This window comes from Spodoptera frugiperda, chromosome 3 (assembly GCF_023101765.2).
Source record: "Spodoptera frugiperda isolate SF20-4 chromosome 3, AGI-APGP_CSIRO_Sfru_2.0, whole genome shotgun sequence".
Classification (NCBI taxonomy): domain Eukaryota; kingdom Metazoa; phylum Arthropoda; class Insecta; order Lepidoptera; family Noctuidae; genus Spodoptera; species Spodoptera frugiperda.
This window is the reverse complement of record NC_064214.1, coordinates 10,396,590-10,417,201: the sequence shown is the minus strand read 5'-3', so window position 1 is coordinate 10,417,201 and position 20,612 is coordinate 10,396,590. Positions and strand designations below refer to the sequence as shown.

The 20,612-nt window shown below is 36.8% G+C and overlaps 1 protein-coding gene across 1 annotated transcript in view; it reads right to left on the bottom strand.

The window, feature by feature from the left end:
* LOC118274073 (uncharacterized) overlaps positions 1–18,540 on the bottom strand; it is a 29,002-nt gene extending 10,462 nt beyond the window's left edge. The window contains exon 1 of the mRNA XM_050707880.1: positions 18,345–18,540. The gene's annotated coding sequence lies outside the window, so the exon portion shown is untranslated. The remainder of the gene's footprint in view (positions 1–18,344) is intronic.
* Positions 18,541–20,612: the final 2,072 nt, after the last annotated feature.

Genomic DNA, 20,612 nt, shown 5'->3' with positions numbered 1-20,612 from the left:
TAAAGGCTCTACAAAAAGAAGTGAGATCCCATCAAAAACATCCAGTAAAAAACCCAAGTCTCGCAGCTCAGTCTTTCTACCGTCAAAAGTTGTGAGATCCATGTAATACCAAGTCGGTTAATCTATTTAGTGTCTACTTGAAGGACCTTTGTCTTAAGTTATTACATAAGTTATTATCATGCCAATATCTAAAATATTTAACGTTTTAAACAAATAGATCGACTTGGACATCGCTTGATTTGATTATTAGTATGTATCACACTACACAGCACGACGGGCCAGCGACCAACAGGAACGAGAGTTTCAATCGCGTGAGGCGCGAGAGACTAAAGAATCTAATATAATATTGTAATATTCATTTTGTTTTCATGCGATGTCCAAGTCGATCTATTTGTTTAAAACGTTAAATATTTTTAATATTGGCATGATAATAACTTATGTAATAACTTAAGACAGAAGGTCCTTCAAGTAGACACTAAATAGATTAACCGACTTGGTATTACATGGATCTCACAACTTTTGACGGTAGAAAGACTGAGCTGCGAGACTTGGGTTTTTTACAGGATGTTTTTGATGGGATAGAAATGGTCTGTGAGTATCTCTAAAGCCCCCAACACACGGTCTCCAGCGGATGACGCGACAGTCGCAACGCAAACGCAACAATAGCGCGGCGACGCGGGAAACGGTTGAAGCACGCATTGTTTCACGTCATGTGTAAATAGACAGACGTTTGGTACGGATTTATAAGTGAGAGTTGGATTGAATTTCTAGAATATATTATTGTTTTATGATCTAGAACTAATACATGCAAGTGTAGCATCAAAAGTTTATAGTAGAAAATTAAGAATTATTAAGTAATCATTATAATATTTGGAATTAAGTGTTTAGTGTTAATCGCCAACATAATATACTATACCATCGTACTAATATTATAAATGCAAATGTGTATTTGTTTCTTCTTTACGTCAAAACGACTAAAGGGATCGAGATGAAATTTGGTACAAGGATAGAATATGTTCTGAAAAAACACATAGGTATTTTTATCTTACGGAAACGCGGGTTAAGCCGCTGTCAGAAGCTAGTAAATAATATATTGATTCCTATGAAATAAACCCATATTAGCGAGATTTGTTCTCATAAGAAACGCTGTCGGCATTTAACAGTATTCGCTTAAAACAAAAATGGCATTAACATTTTATACATAAAATCTGCAATGTTGTAAACAGTTTTTCTCCTCACATCCGTGGAGGCAGTGGACAATGAGTCCCGTGCGACTGTTGCAACAATGGACCGACGGCAGCTCGGGAAGCCGGCGCTGTATTGTGTGCGGCGCGGTGACGCGTGCGGACCGGCCCTCGTGTGCCGTGTGGTAGCGCTTTAACTTCAATTAAAAGGGATATTTTGTTATGTGTAGTGGTCAAGCTAGTGTGTTCTTTATTTTAGCTGGCTCGGTGAATTTCGTAGCTGCGTCTAAAAAAATTTTTTTTCAGCAAAGAACTTCTTAAAATATTTCAAAATCAAAATTAGCCAAATCAGTCCAGCCGTTTTCAAGTTTTAGTGAGATTAACGAATATGCATTTATTTTTATAAGATATTTCTTAAAATTGAAACCAAAGCCCGGTGTTTATTTCTTTTACTTGAGGTTTAAGTAAAAAAGAATATTTACTTAAGTGATTTTAATGAAGATAAGCACGAATTTTAGATTTGCCATTACATGTTTGTCAACTGTGTAAGATCTCTGATTATATGTTGTTTATTTATATTGGTTTTCTTATCTTTGTTTTCCACATAATTGAGTTCAGATCATTAAAATATGCCACAACAATCAAAGCCTTTTCAAACAAAAGAAGTTTTGTTTTACCATCGAATGAAAACTAAAAAAAAAAACAGCAAATGTAGATGAACATGGTAAACCATAATATTGACAATGGGAAGCCTACACCAGGGGGCGCCACGTACACAAAGAATGAATGAAATCCTCATAATGCTTTAAAATGATCGTGGGGTTTTTAAATTGCATACACTCCACATGCCTCTCACTGGGAGAAAAGGGGGATCTAGGAAAAAATGGTATACAATCAATATCACGAAATATTTTGGTTAGAAGTCTATTCGGAATAAATATTTCTGTTTGTATTTGAAGTTTAGTGAATTAAAACTATATTGGGTTATTATTATTACATGTCATACAATCTTTTAAAACACGGAATAACTTTAGCTGCTACGCTAATATTACGAAGCTACACCTGGGCTAGATTATGTGTTGCTACGAAAACGTAGCACTTTGCTACGAGTGTCGTAGACCAAAAATGATGTTCTTAAATTATGTACTAGATGCCATCCGTCTTTTAGGACAAATCCTCGGTTCGTACAAAACACATCCTTCTACAGAGCACTGTTACTTACCTAACTTACTACAGCAGTGCTACACAATTACTACAGCTGTGCTACGGAATACTACAGAAGTGCTACGCGATGCTACAGCAGTGCTACGCGATACTACTTATATAGTATAACTATATAGCATAGTTACTACATCGTAGCACTTGATTCAAGTATCATTGTTTGAAGTGAAGGGTTTGTAACGGAAACTCACAACATAATTGATATTACGTAATGGGTTTTGAAGTTGTATATGCTTGTTGGAAGAGTTGTTGGTGAGCGAAGAAAAATTAACCACCTAGGCAGTAGACACGGCAAGGGTGATTGCTTCCGTTAATACGACGTCTGTGTGTTTAAGTGTTTGTAGAAGGTATTTGAGTGAAATAAATTATGACGACATTATGATACAAAAATACATTATAATTAGATGCCGTAATGTGCACCTCTGCCTACCCCATCGGGGATAAAAAGGCGTGACGTTGCGTTAGATACGATTTGACTGCTGTACCAATTACCAAAAGATACCTAGAAACCTTTTGCGTACCACCCACAATAAAATGATCCCACATTTAGTTAATTCATAAAACCCCAATCAGTCGCTGAACAAAATTAGCGTCGCATTCAGACAAAAGGGGCCAGTGAATGCGACAATTGTGAATACCGTCAAATCTCATCTGCAAATATCTGAAGTAAATCTTAATCCGCATCCCCTGCCCACCCCTTTCACCACCCCCGGCTTTTGTCTACCGTTAATAACATGAGTTTAACCACTGTGCAGTGAAATGATAACAATATGCTAGTTGATATCTTCGTTTAATTGAATGATTTCACTGTGAGTAGCAAAATGGTTTCCGCCATTTTAAATGTGTTTGATAGTGTAATGTGATGTTATTATAGTTTAGGTTAAACGAATAAATTGATATAACTATGTAATTAATAGCATTATTTTATTTATCTGAACTTTAAACGATTTAATTACAATTCAATATTCTTTACTAGCTAGCCCGGCAAACTTCGTACCGCCTTAAACATTTTTTCTCCTTTTAAACCTTTCCTGGATTTCCATTAATAATTTAAGACCAAAATTTTCCAAACCTGTCCAGCCGTTCTCGAGTTTTAGCGAGACTAACGAACAGCAACTGATTTTTATATACATAATCTCTATTGTCTTATTATTTTCCAACCAAACCGTTTTGATAAAGACAGTTTAATATACCTATAGAAGTCAATTATTATAAAAGTCAAATACAAAACATTCACACACACATACTCAAAGAAACACCATAGCATAGGTACTACATTCTTATCTACCTACCTGATACATAATTCAACTACAACTAACAACAGAAGTAGAACAAACTACAAACCAAATTCACGTCCAATTTGAATACACTTTCAAACTTAAACTTCTGTTCCATACCTACCCAACATTAGGCGTCGAATCTTAAGATAGAGATATTAATTTAATGTAATGGGTGTCGGTACCCTGGAGATGGCCGCAAGTGCCCGCGGCTGGAGACGTGTGCTGTTGATTTATGTCCCATTGTCAAACAACCTCACTCAACTGTGCCAGTTTTCTATGTAATGATTTATTGTTGTGACTCTAAGATCGGGAGTTATAGGTCTGTATGAATATCTTCGTGTTTGTGGGTTATAGCAATTAGAAATAGAGTATAAGAGTAGGCTGCTCGACGTCGCCTCGTCTGTGCACGCTGCTCAAAATGAAGTGAGCTTTTCTCCAATAATTTACGTGAGTAAATCGTGATTTTTAGTTAGTTAAATTAGAAATGTCTATGCAAGATGGTACTTGTTTTGGTGGTATTGTAGTTGAATCATTAATTGATATCATCAATGCAAACGCCCGCCCGAATCAGCTAGTATAGCTAGGGTAATTTAGAACATACACATTATTATTGAATGTAATAAGGTAACTACTTTCTAAGGAATTTAAGAGGATACATACATCACATACTAATTATTAAAAATTACAATGCAAATATATTAAGCAATTTAAAGTAGAAATATGTATTTCCTTCAGGTAATAAAGAGAGTTTAAAGTCTATCATGCTTTAATATTCGTAAGAAAACAACAATCTTTACTTGTTGATCGTCCCCCACAGAGAAAATAATCAACCCTATCCCCTGAAACTCGTCGCCAAGAATTTATTGCTCAGCCATAAATATTAAAAAGTTACCGCATAAATCTCTGGTTTTATTAATAAAGGCTGTGCAAAGAGGTAAGTTTGCGGTGACGTATGCTAAGGCATTCTTGGTTACTCGCCGCCATCTTAGCAATAAATCAAACATTTCATAACTCATGCGCTCCTGGTGTTTTCTAAACAATTTTTGAAAGTAAATATTGTTTAGTTTGTGTTGTGCATCTAACTTTTGGGCCGTCAATCTTACATAGTCATAATATGAAACACAGGCTCATTCTAAGAAATATATTTTTAGGATAAGTAACAAAAGTTTTAATGCACGCTTGAATTAATCAGTTTACATCACAAAAAATGTCTGGAACAGCCCTAAAATATAAAATCCTTGTCAATAACCAAGCAAACACAATAAACAACGGATTAAAACTTGAAGGGAGCGCCCACAATAGAATTGTCGAGACGCAAAACAAAAATTCAATCGCAAACCGCTCCACAAAGGAGAACATTAGCAGATAAACTTCGCGGGAGGGAATAAAGTCTATGGAAAAACTCTCCACGGAAATCAAGGGAAGGCGAGTTTTGATTAATTAGCGGTATTCTTTTCGCTAAGACCGCCGAGACGCGCCAACTCCCGCCATTAATAAAATAAATAAATAAAAATGATTTTATTGTTTCTCAAACATTGTCATGCATACACGTGATTGAGACGTCCCCAGTAAGTTATAAAAATACTTGTGATGGGGTCGCCTCGCAACTTCCCTCTCTTACTTACTAATTTTACAATGTTGAGTAGAGTCCAGTATAATAAAGAAATAAGGCGAATGATTTTAGAAAAGAGAATTCGGCAGCTCGGTTAGTGTGCGTGTATGTATATGTGTGTGTGTGCATGCTGTTATGCAGTGTGCGTGTGCGTGCAGTTATGCAGTGTGCGTGAATGTGTATGAATAGGATAGGTGTGTGTAAGGGTGTGAATTTGCATCAGTGGATGTGGTTTGAGTAATTCTGTAAGTTACGTTTTGGTGTTTAACAGATTCGGGTTAAGATTAATTCTATTTCCTCATAACTTTGTGTTTTTAGCCAGTCCGTTACCGTCTTTTTGCAGTCATATAGTAACATAGGATACATATTCAATTTAAGGTTGAGTTTATTATATATATATGTCGATTGTGTGTTATACTGTCGTCTAGCAAAGACAGTACGAACCGTTGGGGAGTGGGCCACAATATCTTTCCGTCTCCTATCAAGATTTGCTGGGTTAAAAAACAGTGTTTTATGCAGGTCTAAAATTATGTTCAGAAGATACAATTTTCTAACAGTCAGCAGACCGCTAATCCTATAAAGATTATCTGTAGAGTACTTGTAAGGTTTAAAATACATGACCTTGATGAGAGACCTCTGTGCTCTTTCTACATCTAAAAATTTGATTTTTGTGGCACCTCCCCAGATCGGAATACAATATGTTATCACTGACTGGGCCAGGGCAACATATATTTTATTGAGTATCTGTGCTGGCATTATGTGACGCAGCGCTTTAAAAATCCAGATAAGCTTTCTAACCCTGGTCATAATAATTTCAATGTGAGGGTGCCAGGACAATCTTTGGTCAACTGTTATACCCAGATATCTAGTGGAACTCACTTGCTGGATGTTTTGACAATTACAATTAGATATCTGTAGTAGGTTGGCACACCCATGAATCACGATCCCAAAGTCAGCACCTGGCTGTGTCCTTTGATTAGGTGTGAAGCAGATAAAGTTAGTTTTATTTATATTGAGGGTTAAAAGATTTGCATTTAGCCAACTAGCTATTTCCTTTAGACCAAGTTCAGCAGTAACTTTCAAAGTATTCCATGATGTACCAGTAAAAACTACCGCAGTGTCATCAGCATAGGAGAAGATCCGCCCGCCACTGCTCCGAATATTACATAACTCGTTAATATAAATCAAGAACAGTGTCGGGCCGAGCACACTTCCCTGCGGGACTCCGTAGGTTATGTTTTCTTCGTCACTTATCAGGTTACCAATTTTAACTTGTTGTATTCGATCACACAGATAGCTTTTGAAAAGTGACAGAGCCACTCCTCTGATGCCGATGGTTTCAAGCCTGTGCAGAAGGATAGGGACAGAAACGGTGTCAAACGCTTTTTTAAGATCTAAAAAGACTGTTAGGCATTTGTTTCCTTTATCCACATTGGTAATGATTTCATTAGTCAAGGCCTTAACAGCATCTTGTGTAGATCGCCCCCGCCTAAATCCGTATTGAGAGTTGGATAAGATATCGTGTTTGTTTAGGTAACTGATAAGTCTGTTATTTAATAATTTTTCTATTATTTTAGAGAAACTTGTTAGTACGGATATCGGTCGGTAGTTATTGACATCGCTCATATCCCCCCCCTTGTGCACAGGAGTAATCAGTGATCGCTTAAAAGAGCTTGGAAATTTTCCGGTTGCAAAATATAAATTAGCTAATTGGCATATTAATGGTACAATAAAGTCCCTAGAGATTTTCAAGAACTTGGTCGGAATACCGTCCCAGCCAGGTGAGCTCCCAGAATCAAGACCCATCAGTATGCCATCCACTTCTTGTGGGTCGGTGTCAAGTAGTACAAATGAGGCAGCCTGGGAGTGTGAGTTTAATGTTCTGTTAGGGGGACCAAATTTGTTAATTATATCTTCAGCTAAGATTTTACCTATTTTTACAAAGAACTGATTAACACGATTTATTGAATCAAGAGGGTGCGGTGTAATATTTAAAAGATAAGCATTAGAGGATTTGGGGGATGTACATTGTGTAAATTCATTGATTTTTTGCCAAAGTTGTTTAGGGTTTTTCATTGATACTGATAATTGATCTCTTTGATATTTTCTTTTTAATCTTTTAATTAAGTTCACACAAAAATTGCGAAAACGTCTAAATGTGATTTTTAGGATTATATTATGCGGTTCTTTCCTTGATCGTATTTGCATTTTATTACGAAGTTTTATACAGCGCAATGCCCCTACTGATATCCAAGGCTTTAGTGTACGCTTACAACCAGAAATTAACCTAGTCGTAGTATTGGGAAGCAGTGACATTTTGATCGCATGTATCAGTTTATCTGCTATAAAATCCGGATCTTTTGACAAATCAAGAAATGTAAAATCAGTGCTTATTAGGCTCTTGTAGGAATTATCGAAGTCTATGATGGTTTTATATTTAACCTGAGTTTTAGTCTTTATTGTAGGGGCTATGTTTGTTAATACCATAGCGTGATCTGTAATAGATGTGTTCAAAATAGCCACAAAGGCCGAGTTATTGTTTTTGTCTATTTTGAGAAAAGTATGGTCTAGGCAGTTTTGCTCTCTCGTGGGTAGACAATGTCCTGGGAGTAGTCCGTGCACCGCTAACATGTTAAGATATGTTAACCTATTATTGCGTTGCTGAGCTATTTCTGTTGTTTTAACAATTAGGTTAATGTTTATGTCTCCCACTATTAGAATATTCTTTTGTGTCTTGATAGTCTCTAGGTGAAGGTTCAAAGAGTTTATAAAGTTATCAGCACATGAATTAGATGGGGATCGGTAAATGCCTAGGATGGTAAAGTCAGAAATAGATACCTGAATAGCAGAGGCATGTGTCAGTTTAATTTCTAGTACCTGAGCTAGGTGGTCATTTCTGACATACGCTACCACGCCGTCATTTTGGTTAAGTTGATTTATCGTGAAGTAAGAAGTGTAGTTATTAAGTAATGGTATTTGTCTGTTGTAATTAAGCCTGCACTCGGTTAATATCAAAACATCCACGTCACATTTTATTAACGACAAGTTCAACTGTAAGTCATCAAAGTTACCGTAAATACTCCTGATGTTTTGTGTTACCACTGTCAAATTGTGCTTATTTCGTTGCAAGTAGTTTTGTATCTGCTCAATGTTAATAATAGCTGAGTACGCGATTTCTGTACTGTCTAATTCCCGTAAGGTATTAAGATTGCTATCCATATTCGTATATGTGAGGCGCATGGTGCTTCATGTCGTTTACGATCGTGTATAACAGCTGATTAACAATTTTGTGTCGATATTTCAATATAAGTGTACGATAAAGATTGAGTGTATTGTAGGGTATGGAAAGTAAGTATGTGTGTATGAGGAGGTATGATGGTGTGTGTGAAGTGTAAGTGGGAGAAAGAGTTTCTGGAAGTGTTTTATAATATTGTATATTGGTTGTGTAAATAGTGAATTTTGTTACATTGTATTTGAGCCACACAAATTTAGTTTTTAACAAAATTAATTTAGAGCCGAACAACTTTGGTTCTTTCTCTGAAGTATCAATATAGAAACTTAGGTTACTAGTACAAGTACATGCATAAATAATGAACAAAAGAAATGGGATAAAGATTTTGACAAAACTTAGTCACAGGTTTTGCAACAATTGATGTACCTGTGCCTCACTTTTGATAATGATAGCTCGGGAGTTTTCATCTTTTTTTACGAAGACCCGGCCGAATGCAGTCCAGCAAAATTTATATTTATTTGTTTTTGCTAAGTCTCTCGCCAAGAAGAACAACCGGGCTCCCTTGGCAGTCAGCTGTTCTGATATGAATACGGGAGTATCCTCGTTACTAGTGAGCCCGAGGTGTTTTGCCTGGAGTTTTGTTTTGTTTTTTATGTTATAGGACTTTGTTTTCCTTAGCATGTCGGATTTTATTATTGATGAGCCAAGTTCAACAATGATGGGGGTGTTGTTTGTCCCCACCTTCTTTCCCTGGACCCTGTGAATATCCTTTATATCCTTCGTAACCAAGTCGAGGCCTATTTTCTTTGAGAGACATAAAACCATGTTTATTAAGTCATCACTCGTTTCCTTGGGTGCCCTAGGAACATTCTTCAATTCAATACAACTTTTTCGCGATGATCTTTGCAGATCTTCTACTGTGTCTTCCAGAATGGCTATGTATTCTCGGTCTTTCTTCGCTTGTAACTCAAGAGATTCTATTTTCCTTTGGAATTCTTCATTCTGAGTGGACAATCGCGCAACAGAAGCTTCTATATTAAAGTTCGTTTGTTGGATCTCCTTCAGATTAGCAGTAATCACTTTAAGTTCAGTTTTTTGAGCGGTCATAAATGATTTAAACATCTCTTTCATCTCCTCTTTAAATTTACAAAACTCTGTAGGCAAGTCTTCTTCTCGCATCCTTTTGCTGCGGACGGAAATATAGTTAGGCGGTGTTCTATCGTTGCCAACTTCAGCAACATTAGGATCCGATAGCGATTTATTTAATTGCGCGGAAGACATGTTACTAGGATTGCAGTACCTGTGGTTATTTCGCTCACTCTCTCTTCGTGCTCAAAGCTTAAATGCTTATTGGTTGTGATTCCTTCCAAAATTGTGATCGCACCGAGTCGCAGCTGTGTGTGCTTTAAGACGCCAGGTGAAAATAAATAGTTATGTATGCAGCTCCACTTTGCCCACACCTTTGGATCAGGCGTTTTCAAAAAATGTGTGTCTAGTTGAGGGTGGTAGTTTTTTTTTTTTTATGGATAATCTCTGGTCACTGGATTAATTTGTTTTGGTCGATTTAACTTGTTATTCACTGCACAAACGCCACTACCCAGATTCCCATAGGTCACCAGTCACTCGAACAGTCCACCAACACAAAGTTTTCACAATTTTAACAGTGTTTTGCATTTAAAGTTATTATATTTGATAGGAGCACTTTTAACATGAACCAACTGTCAGATCGCCGAGAGGGGAGAGGATTAATCCGAGTAAAACAATATGGCCGCTTTATTGGGACATATCCTGTTGCAAGATGTCTCGGTTGTTAACTTTATAGGGTTTCTTATTGTCGAATATTAATTCTGGTGATTTTATTGGATTTGAAAATTGTTTTATTTCAACTTGACGAAAATGATATCATATCAAGACATATCAAGACTAAAGGCAGACCACTTGTCTGCGGTTTCTAACCTTGTGTGTGTGGCTTTTAACCGGTTGCAAATGTAATGTAGATTATTTATTGGTATACATTGAGGATTGTGTCAATATTTACTTATCCAGTTATCCTATCTTGAGTATTTTTATTTACCCTACGTACAGTCAAAGAACATTGTCAAAAACAATCAAAAATAAATTCGTAGTAGGTACTTGACATTATGCTATAATTAGTTCTAATTCATAAATAACATTTAAAAGGAGATATTGCTACATGTATTGGTTAGTTCTATTGATACGTACCACTAACAAAAATGTATGGAGCCGTAAAATGATCTCCTGTAATCACCAGAAATTGTAATATCTAACTTATTTTACCACCAACACGGCTGCCAGCCGTCAAATCTAAGTTAAAAAGTTTTATTTGTTAAAATGAACATCACGCCGTCGCCATCTTTGCCGCCGCCGAGGTAATCAAAGGAAGGGGAGGAATTAATATCAGTCACCGTTCGCTCACCGCTAATTAATGACAGACTAACAATCCGGATCCCTTTCATTAAAATATAATTGTTTTTAAAACATTTCCCCTGATATTATTGTTTTAAGTTTCGTTTTGAAATGAGCGAATCTTTCGATTAATCGGTTTTTTAAAGTTCGACTGTAATAGCTTTAATAATGTGTAGATACTGTCCAATGCTGTAATTAAATTTCAGAAACACATAAAAATTACAGCATTGAACAGTATTATGCACGTTTAAACATATCCAAACCTACATTAAATATATGATAAAATATGTTTAAAATACAAGCATTCACTTCAAGTGTGGGAGAGCCAATGCTTTAATGCAGGTGATCTGTCTGATCGTTTACCGGCTTATACCATAAAAAATACATATAAACTACACCGTCCTGTTAAACTAAAATGTAACTAAAATGTTAAAAGTAAAGTTTGTTACAGTTCATTGAAAACAACACTCGATAGCCACTATTCCCTAATACAACATTCCGTAATGCAACATCTGCGTCGGTAACACGACTCCTGCATATGTCACACTGTGATTACACTCGTCAAAACGTCAACCTTCATTGGACGAAATTATTAGGTGTAGAATTGACCGTGTTCTGTGTGGTTAGGGGTGGTTCACACCGGCGGTATTGTGCGATAAAACGGTAAGAGACAGCGCCTATAGTGTTACTAATGTGTGAACTTCATTACATTGGTGTTAAAATGTATAGTATTTTTATTTGGTTTTATTAAAATGTGTAGGAATTTCATAAAGCATCAGCGCTTTCTGATAAACCCAAACTATTTTTTTTTAAACAGTGACGTCTATCCCGCATGCCTAGCGTTGAAAACAAAGTATTTTTTTGTATAGGTGTACCATGTAACCGCTTATATAGAAGAGTTGCAAAAAATCATTTAAAGATGCTATAAAAATAATTTTTTTGATAGTTTTGTTATACCACAAAATCTTTGCTGACCGTCAATGTACACCGGCCTTTACAATACTTAGCACATGAGGGGTGAATGGTGAATGATTTCAACCCCACAGTAATAATGATATTAGTTGTAACCTCGTATTTAGTGCTGGGGGTTGCATGCCCGGGAATTCATAAACCACTGTGTGATTTTATACATGTGCTATTGTACTGCTCTCTGTTAATTGTTTATATGCAAGTTTTATTGCCTTGATGAGTCGTTGAGCTTTGTCCGTAAAGGCGATCGATTGAGGTTTTTCCTAATGTACGTCTTAGTCATGGTGGGGTAGGAAAAATAGTTTTTCTTTAGTCAAAAATCTTTACTTTACCTGATGAAATCTCTACAATGTTTAAATCTTAGGCAGGAATATACCTAGAAAAAACTGTATGCACTAGTATAATGAGTACCTATGTCCGTAAGATGTTTATTTACGGAATAGGAGGCAGACGACGCGTCACTTGATGGTTAGCGATCAGCGCCGCCCGTGGACACCAGTCACCAGTCACAGGTGTAAAAGGTGCGTAAGTACGTTATATTAAATAAAGATTAAAATAATCATCTACATCCAGAATTTTCGCCTCAGAAATCAAGATATCCAACCTCCAATAGAAGCGGCTCGTCAAGAAGAAGAAATTGAAATGAAATTTACATCGTGTCGATAATATTAGATGAGATTGTAAGGAGTAGAGTCTGTGAAACTAGGACACTTCTTACACCTAGAAGAAACGTCACGCCTTTTATCCCCGAAGGAGTAGGCAGAGGTGCACATTACGGCACGTAATGCCGCTATACAATGTACACCCACTTGAAAAGGAAAGTCACTACGATTTATTAAAATTCAATCTCAAACAGCAATTTATTCAGTCAAAAACCGAGAAATATATGCAACATTCTTTATTATTTTTTCCGCATATCTTTTTGCTAAGGGCTTGTGAGGGGGTCGGTAATGGCAGTAATGTCCCCAAACCCTACAAATGTCAGTGTCGCGATAATTGGTGTGACCGTGGGTAACGAGCGGTACGCGGCGGGCTGTGGGTGGGTAAATGTCACACGGATGACGATTTACACGTTTACCCTATTGATGAGCGGCGTAAAAACAATGTAATACACATTAATCGTTACATAGCCATTTTCATGGTAATTTCATAACAGCTGGACCTACATATTCCCTACCAATGCATATATCACCGAGATGCTTAAGAACATCCGACTGCACGGTCAGTGCGGTGGCTGGGCAACCGGCTGCCGTGCAATGTATACCGGGTTCGATTCCCGCACGAAGCAATTCTTTGTATGTTTGTAAACGCACCCGCGACACAGGAGAGAATCCTGATGCGGGGCAACGTTTATTTCTACCTGATCCAAAGAAAAGTTTTTCCACCAGCGGTATGCTACGAAGATGTAATAGCTAAACTGTGAAACTATGTGACCGTTTCCACTGATACTTAGATAAAACGAATTAAACTTTTAGAGTGGGAGCAAATACGTCATTTCTACGTATAAAATGTACGTCACAAAGAAGCGACGTCACGAGATATTTCAAATCGATGTATCTTCGAAAGTAGGTATTTGTTTCCGTAAGTGTAATAAGTGTGTAAAATACGTGTGTAATGTTTTAAAACAATCTACAAGATGGACATTAAAATAAAAATTAGCCATCTAGGTACCCTATTGTTCCTCATTAAACCAAAAACCTCAGTACACAACAAGCTACATCATCTGCCGTACATGGTTTAAAGTTACAACAATATAATAATGCAGTACATGAATGGAATCTGTGCTACATTGTACACAGGGAGACAGGTTACGAACAATACATCCCATACAATGGCCACCGCTGACATTTCTATCAGATTATATGACATGCTATACGCAACTAATATTACCAACCACACACACATTACATACAACCCTTATTCACCATTTAATAAGGTTTAAATTCCAATGTTTGATGTGTATATGTTTTGTTGGTGGTTGCAAAATTGACAGGGTCGCGATACGCGTAAGGGTGGAAATGCATTCGCTGATTCTGTGCGCTATGCGTGCGTTTGAGTTGTGAATTATTGGATTAATAGGTTGTTGTTGATAGTAGGTATGGTAAATGATGTGGTAAGTTTCTGATGTATGTAATTATGGTAATACTTGAGGTGTTCATAAGATATGGAGCCTCACAAACACTGAAAGAAAATGATCCAACGATTGTACTCTTTATTAACAAAACGATTAGAAGATTAAAACATCAACAACTCCTACAATGTACGTAATATGAATACGATATTTGTTTATATTATAACTTTTGTGAGACATACAAAATTAATTACTATGTTTTTCGTCTTATCACATAACTATTCGACGAGGAACTCTACTAGTTTCAGGACATGCTAGCTAGAGGCTCATGATCATCGTCGTGGATCGTGGAATGCTGCTAGTCTTGAAACTAGTCGAGATTTTCATCAAATAGTTACGTGAGTAAGCCGAAAAACATAACGATATTTAAAATATACTGTGGATCATATAAAATAATGATCCACCGCCACGATCACTTACGAAAAAGACACACAACAGCAAAAACAAAAACAAATAACTCCAAAGAAACAAACTTTAAACAGAGTAGAGCACTCGAGAAAATGGGAAAAAATTAAAAAGTAATAAAAACACAAATGAGGTGCTTTCAATCATCCCTCTGACAACATTGTCGTGTGGAGGCGAGAGTCTCCCCCCCCCCTCCAGTGACGTCACATGAGATTAAAAAGTTTGACGGGCTCTCCCACGGAAATTAGCATTTTGCCCGTGGACTTCATTTGCATACTGTCCGATCTAATTTTTATCTCTTGTTGTTATTAATACCGAAGGGAATATTGTCATGTGAATTGTGAAGTGCTTCGCTAATTTTATTAATTGAGTTTACTTTTGACGGCTGTGTTTAAGAACAACTAATGTTAAAGTACGAAAAAGATGCATGCATTTATTCAGATCAATTTGGCATCAACACCGGCCGCATCATCACTTACCATCAGGCGAGATAGCGGCCAAACGTCGGCCCATTTAACATAAAAAAACCTACATATCGTTACGAAACATCTTAACATCGGATTTAAAAAGGTAAATACCTACCCAGGTACTGTGACACCCATGGCGACAGAAGTCATTGGATAATTTTCCCACCATAAAAAAGGTACTGTGGCAGAAGCTTAATGAAATAAGTAGATATAGTATTTTATACAAAGTGTATTTTCTCCGAATTGCTAACATAATGACAAGGACAAGAGTCCTCACAAAATTATTGTACGAAAAATGTAAAAATCATTATCCTATTTAAAAATCTTCTCATAAAAATATGGCTGACATTCCCGAGTCGTGTTCGTGTCATTATGTCAATACAGCCAAGGTAACAAGCATTTAATTGGAACTGCAGGATATCCATTACTCGGAACAAAAAGGTTTCGAGCAAAGTTAAAAGTCTGAAATGCGTTTTAGTTGTAGTATTTAACATTCAAATATAAAACGGATGAAATAAAATAAAATCCGAGTCGTAGTCTCGTTGTTTCTTTCTCAATATAGTATAAAAAACACATAGATTTGCCTTAGTTCCCTCTTTGGCAGAGGAGAGAATAACTTATAATATCTTGGTATCATTTTCAATGTTCCACTGCACGGTTGGTGTGGTGGCTGGGTAGCGAGTTCGATTCCCGCATGGTGCAACTCTTTGCGTTATCCACAAGTAGTTGTTTGGGGTCTGGGTGTGATGTGTATGTGAACTTGTATGTTTGTAAACGCACCCACGACACAAGAGAAAATCTTAGTGTGGGACAACGTAAAAAAATATTGACGTCTAAAATCGTCTTATTTTGTACAATAATATTGTTTACCTATCAATTGTATACCATCTTTACTATCATTCATTTCAAATTACGAACGACGGCCATCTTAAAAAAATTCAAACACAAACAACATTCGAAATTCAAGCAAGCCAGCCAGTTTAAAAATAATGCGCGTCATTTCTTCGCTATCAAAGTACTTTCATTGGCTGTTACATTATTCAGATAAAATTGAAAAGCCTAATTGTAAAATGAGAGGCAGCGACGGATCCATTGTCGTTCTTAACAAAAAATATGGAAAAAGTTCCCCTGAGACTGGAAAATAAGTAGAAAAGTCGTCGCGCTTCATTTTTTTTTTAAAGTAGCTTCACTTTTTCAACGTCTTTGTTGATGAAAATTTTGAATTATTTCTTTCGCAGATAGATAGATAATAGATGGACAGGTAGATAAGTATTTATTGGATAATGACACTGCTTGTGGGTAAATAGAATATCTTTAAAATCAGCTGTTATCTGTTTATTTTTATCTTCCGACTGAGTCAAAATCAAAACATTCATTTCAATTAATCCTAAATTAGACATTTTTGAAACGTCAAAGTCGAAACGTCGTGTCCGGTTCAATCTTTAAGTCTGCGATTCTGTCTAAATTTATAATCATAGCAATTTAACCCCAACAAATACAAAATGCATATTAAACTTCTTCCGCAAAAATTAACGTCATTCAAATTAAATACCTGAACTTATCTAACAATACAAAAGACAACGACCCGGTAATCGAACCGCGACCGACCGCTAGCACTAACCGCGTGACAGCGGGGCCGACACAGCTGTCACTTAATAATTTAATTGTGCATTTCCCCCCTTTTTCACGGCGAGCGCTTGCCGGCCAGTGTCGCTCTATACGTACCTAGTCTATTATTACCGTATAGCTATGGATTTACACATTTTGCTACCCGTGAATATTTTATATCTGTGGTGCACTGATTTTTATTTTTTATTTCTTTGGTTCCCAAACTGTTAGAACAGTTTTTCAACGTAGATAAAGTAATGTAGCGGTCTGTCAATAAGAAGATATACCTACATACAATGCCTATGTGGTAGGTATCACATTAACTATTGGCAAAACTACAAAAATCATCAGATTTTAGGCCCAATTACCCATTTTACTAGTCCCCTTCTCCAAAAACCCTTAAATTCCTAATAGGCGGCAACGCACTAGTACCTAACACCTTTGGTGTATCGGAATTCCATGGGCGGTGGCGATTGCTTTCCACCAAGTAATCCGTCTTCTTGTTTACCGGTTTAGTCCATAAAAGAAGATGCAAGAAAATAAATCAGAAGATACTATGTATTAGAGGAGAAGAATAGAAGCAGCCCTATACCTATAGATTCCTGAATAAGTTTCTACAAACAGACACCATAATAGAATATGAGATTAAGTAGTCAACAGTCGACAACTCTGGCGTGATCCATCACCAACGCATTGACCAAAAAGCAGCAATAAGAATTTAATTTTTAATCAATCGTTTTAGATAATATTCTCCAATGGCCAGGTCTGTAAAAATAACTGATTTGCTCAAACGTAGATAGTACTTTAACAACTAAACAACTTGTTTTAGTAAAGGCAGAATTCAAATGCATTTATCCATACCCCTATTCTCTCTAAAGATGTCGTAAGTGCTGATGATATGGTTGCGGACTACCTAGTGGGTTACCGGGGCTCCGGTTCGGAAAACAGGAGTAGAAACGTGGTGGTTTTTAGTCAGTGAGAGTCTGACACTCCCTTTCGCCTCACCAAAGGCGGGAGAAGTTACTGGATGATGATTGCTGATTATGGGACTACACATCTGACAGAGACCGACATGCAGCGTTCTCTTAATTGTCTGATAAACGCGATTCTTTGAAACCATCTCCAACCCGGCTGCAGCTGCCTAAGATTATGATAGATGACCGCTTCTTTTTGGTAGCATGAATATTGTATTATTGTAAATATATGTAGAAAAAAAATAGGAGCGAATTCTATTTAGGCGATTAGGTAATTATTTTAGATATCGATTTTTTTATTTTTTTTAACATTTACTAGATAAACTACTACTACATAAACTTTTCTTGTTTTGCCTTTTTTGCTTATTTTTAAACTCGTTAAAATATTAGTTTCTAGACAAAAATACCTTGTTTGCGAAATCAAATTAAATGCTTAGTTTTGGAATTCCATAATCGGTTTTTTAATGTTAGTAATTTGATTACTGTAAGATTATTGAGATTTATGACTATCACGGTGTACATCAAGTACACCTCCGAATTTAAAAAATACGTATTTTATTAAACGTCTACGAATCTATTAACTTAAATTTATGAACTTGGCTAAATTAAGTAAAATATTTGAGTACGTAAATCACTAAAATAATTACAAAACTGAAAATTAATGCAGTTTGGATAGTTTTACTAACTTTTATGGTACAGTAGAAATATTATACCTACTTATTAGTAGATACCTAATAACCACCATACTTTATTGTACAACATAGTTTTTTTTTATAATTTTTCTTGTAAAAAAAAAAACGCATCAAAAATTAAGACAGAATAAATGGTACGCACCTGTCCACTCCAGCTTCGCATACACACGTAAACTAACACACGGTAACTGACAATTCGGGAGCGTCCTTGTCGACGGCTCGGTGCATACTGGCAATAAATCCAGGGTTTTCGCGCCAGCCGCCCAGAAGCGGAGGCGGGGCTAATGTTGGGCGGGACGGGAATCCGCAAATCAGCATCGTTTCGACTTCTTTTCTTCCCATGCCAAGAAGCCTTGGTCAGCTGTAAGTGGGCAATGGAAGGTTTATGGTAGTTACCGCGTTCTTAACTTGTGGAGTACGTATCTACGTCGCTGGTGTCTTTATTGGGTAGACATGGAATGGCTGGGACGAGATTAGTTAATCTCTTTAGATTTACATTTGAATGCGGTTTTATTTGTGTTTTCTTTTCAAAATGGATTCGTTAGTGTAGATTTTTTCGAGATAAAACCTCCATAGTACAACATTTAAAAAATGTTGAAAAGTCGAACATGAATTATGTTCCAATTTTGAATTAATAAACCTAGTTATCATCCAAAGAGTATAATATGTAATTGTATAGTTATCATTCATGTCGCAACTAGTTCAACTGTATCAATTGAAGAGTTTTATGCACACATGGAGTTAATATTACATTTTCAGTTCCTTGAATTATAATTCTGGTCACTCTTGCTATTCCAATTTACTTTCGACATTATAAAAAAAGGATAGTTATCAACAAAATATGGTTGAAAAGAGAAAAAATATATATTAAATAGGTAAATAGGTATTCACGCTAATCCTGAAACCTAATGGCGTTATGATGGCGAATTGGATTGTGGTTGTACTTAAGATTCTTCAGACAAAAGTGCTTATGGACTTTAAATATAATATAATAAAATTAGCCAGATTTAGGATAGCACGAAACCATTTATTGATTAATCAAGATTATGGAAGAAAACAGCAAAAATTAGTGACGTCAATTAAACCAGTACTTATTTTATTATCTTTAGTAATATAAGGTCTTTTGGCAGACCCATCTCTTACCTTAAACATAATGAAAACTTACGTTTACTTAAATACTAGATTATTTACTATTTGATTTATACATAAAAATGGCTGTGACCATCATCAACCAAATTAATTTTATTAAACTCAAACCCTATCTCACAGCCCTTGTCCTGACACATTCCACCATTAGCAAGTGGTGTAAACCAGTACTGCAATCGAAAAAATATTGATAAACTTGTCAGTATAGAAATATCTACTTACTAAGGATGAATTTTGTATTTGTATACGATTTTTATTTAGATACCTAAGTACTGGAATTTGGAATAATAAGCAACTGTATGGTGTTTAGATAATGTTTATCTCCGGATAAAAAGTTATCGTTATCTTTGTCTAAATCAGATGAGAAGATATATATCTTATATCATAGGCACATTGTAGATATTATGTAGGTACTGATCTAAAATATAATAATATTTTCAATTAAATATTTTAATAGCGTAAAAATGCTCTATTGCCTAAACGTATTTTTGGGTTCGCTGTCATTGCCGCGGTAAGTCCTTTTATTGAGGAGTGGCTTGAGAAGCGCCACGGTGTCATCACATAGCGCCTGACACAGGTGTTTACCGGACATGGGAGTTTCAGTAGGTTCCTGTTTCTGATTGGGCGGGAGGTAACGCCCGGGTGTCATTACTGCGAGGATCGCCCGGAGGATACGGTGGAGCATACGGTGGCGGTGTGCCCATGGGCTGAACACCGCCGTGTCCTCAGGGTTGTGGTCGGCGACGGCGACCTCTCGCGTCTGTCATTGATACTAGCCATGGTGCGGAGCAAGGGGGACTGGGATTCCGTCCCCTCCTGCTGCGAAGCAGTCATGCTAGCTAAGGAGGAGGCAGGGCACTTGAGGGAACGAACATCCTCACGCCCCAGCTGTCGCGAAACACACTCTGGACGTCGGGGGACGATCTCCGGCCACCGTAAGTGCGGGCCTGCCGACGGCGAGCAAAAGTAGCTCGCCGCTCGACCAGAACCAAACCCGTGCGTGGGGCGCGTTGCGTTCTGCGCGCGCCTCAAGAAACCATCAGACCACCACAGATAGGGCCCATTAGAGCTAATGCTTGATCCGGAGCGGACTACCTAGAGGGTTTTAGTGAGTAAGAGCCAACAGCGGGAGAAGTCAAGGGATGATTTTTGCTACTCAAAAAGTTGATATATCAGAATGACTTTATTTAAGACACTGGTTATTTATTATTCATGGAATCAAAGAAAAAAAAACAAACCTGATCGTAAGTGGTAATACCGACCG